General features: G+C 53.0%; 1 pseudogene; it reads right to left on the bottom strand.

The window, feature by feature from the left end:
• Nucleotides 1–650: 650 nt before the first annotated feature.
• LOC148054949 (uncharacterized) lies at nucleotides 651–1,760 on the bottom strand (annotated as a pseudogene).
• Between the last annotated feature and the right edge of the window lie 679 nt (nucleotides 1,761–2,439).

Below are 2,439 nucleotides of genomic sequence, written 5' to 3' on the forward strand. Positions count from 1 at the left end.
GGCAACCCGTTCCAGTGTTTCACTACCCTCATTGTAAAAAATTTCTTCCTTATATCCAGTCTGAATCTACCCTCTTTTAGTTTAAAACCATTACCCCTTGTCCTATCGCTACTGGCCCTGCTAAAAAGTCTCTCTCCATCTTTCTTAGAAGCCCCCTTTAAGTATGGAAAGGCTGCAATAAGGTCTCCCCACAGCCTTCTCTTCTCCAGGCTGAACAACCCCAGCTCTTTCAGCCTTTCCTCGTAGCAGAGGTGTTTCATCCCTCTGATCATTTTTGTGGCCCTCTTCTGGACCCGCTCCAACAGGTCCATGTCCTTCCTGTGCTGAGGACCTCAGAGCTGGACGCAGTACTCTAGGTGGGGCACTTCAGCTGGGCTGTCGGCCATGTCACCTTCTTGGAGGAACACCCCTTGGTTCCCTTGAGGAATTTCTCTGATATTGCCCTGTTGGCTCCTATTACCTCAAGAGCCCCCCACTCATCCCCATAAGACTTCGACTGTGTAGCAGTGTAGCAGCACGCCTCAGATCAACAGGCTGAGGGCCCCTGCTAGCATCCCATCCCCCGCTAGTACCCTGTCCCTCTAACCACGGTGTGCCATCCCACCCCTTGTCACAGGCAAACCTGGTATCGACCCCCTCCCCCTTCAAATCTAGTTTAAAGCCCTGTCAATGAGCCCTGCAAGCTCCTGAGCAAAGACCCTCTTCCCCCTTTGAGAAAGGTGAACCCCATCGGATGCCAGCAAGCCTGGTGCCGTGTAGGCCATCCCATTGTTGAACAACCCAAAATTGTGACGATAGCACCAGCCACAGAGCCATGTATTAATGGACTGGATCCATTTGTTCCTTTCAGTGTTCCTGCCCGCAACTGGAAGGTGGGAGGACAAAATAACCTGTGCTCCCGATTCCCTCACCAACCGTCCCAAGGCCCTGAAGTCTCTCTTGATAGCTTTTGGACTATGGGTTGCAGCTTCCTCTCCACCTACATGGAAGATCAATAACGAGTAGTAGTCCTAGGGCTGTACCAGGCTGGGAAGTTTCCTGGTGATGTCCTTAACCCAGGCCCCAGGGAGGCAGCAGACTTCCCTTTGAGGAGGGTTTGCCCGGCATATTGGACCCTCTGTCCCCTTCAGAAGGGAGTCACCTACAACTATAACCCTTCTTTCCTTCCTCGTGGAGGTGGTCGTGATACAGGGGGTAGGCCTTTCTGACCTTGGTGACACCTCTGGTGCAGATGGACTGTCATCCACATCATCCATGGACTGGCTTTCCACATCCAGAGCCTCATACCTCTTGTACAGAGGCACCTGGGAAGGCAAGCTGGGCAAGAGAGGGGTTCGCCTGCTGCCCTGAGTGTGGACTTGCCTCCATTCACTCCTTTCCTTTAAGGTACTGCCTTCAGCCTGGTGGGGGAAGGATATAGGATCCTCTTGATCTTGTTTTTTTTCTGGTGGCTGTTCCTGTTTCTGTCTCAGGGAGGACAGAGCACAGGTCCACCAGTCTATCTCTTTCTCAGACTCCCTGATGCTCCTTAACCTTTCTACTTCCTCTCGTAGCTCTGCCACCAAGCTGAGCAGATCATCCACCTGTTCACACCTCACACAGCTGTTCTCACTACTGCCAACTGTTACCAGTGAAAGGCTCTGGCACTCTCTGCAGCCTGAGACCTGGATGGCTACATTGTTTGTTGGGAGCACAGTTTGGGTTACCACATCCATTCTGGTGGTTGTAGAGGACATGGCCTTCTGCCGGGTGGAGACCATAGCTGAGCTCCTTCTGAGAGGGTGATGACCACCGGCTGAACTTTTACCTATTTTGCTGGCAGAGCTTCAGCGCCCTGCCTGTGCCAACTGCCACGCAAACTGCCACGCCACGCCACGCCACAGCTGACGTGCCACGCCCTGTTTGCCGCACTCCTGGTTGCTTTCATTCCATAGAGGCCCTTTAAATTTCCCGCGGTTGCTCCTGGCTACGCCCCCCACTGCGTCAGCCTCGCTCACGAGAGCTGGCAGATCCGGGTGTGTCTCTCGGCCCATCCACGGGTTTCCCGGGCTCCAGGAACGCCCCACCTTTAGCCTCGCACCTCGCGGGGAAGACGACCATCCTGGCTGAACAGAGAGCTTTGGCTAGAACTCAGGAAAAAAAGGAGAGCCTACCACCTTTGGAAGAAGGGGCAGGCAACTCAGGAGGACTACAAGGATGTTGTGAGGTTATGCAGGGAGATTAGAAAGGTGAAGGCCCAGCTAGAACTTAAACTGGCCACCACCATTAAAGATAACAAAAAATGTTTTTACAAATATATCAGCGACAAAAGGAGGGCCAGGGAGAATCTCCCTCCTTTGTTGGATGCGGAGGGAAACATTGCCACCAAGGATGAGGAGAAGGCTGAGGTACTTAATGCCTTCTTTGCCTCAGTCTTTAATAGTCAGACTGGTCATCCTC

This window comes from Nipponia nippon, unplaced genomic scaffold, assembly GCF_047370975.1.
Source record: "Nipponia nippon isolate SJK-2023a ecotype South Korea unplaced genomic scaffold, ASM4737097v1 scaffold_29, whole genome shotgun sequence".
In the NCBI taxonomy this organism is placed as follows: domain Eukaryota; kingdom Metazoa; phylum Chordata; class Aves; order Pelecaniformes; family Threskiornithidae; genus Nipponia; species Nipponia nippon.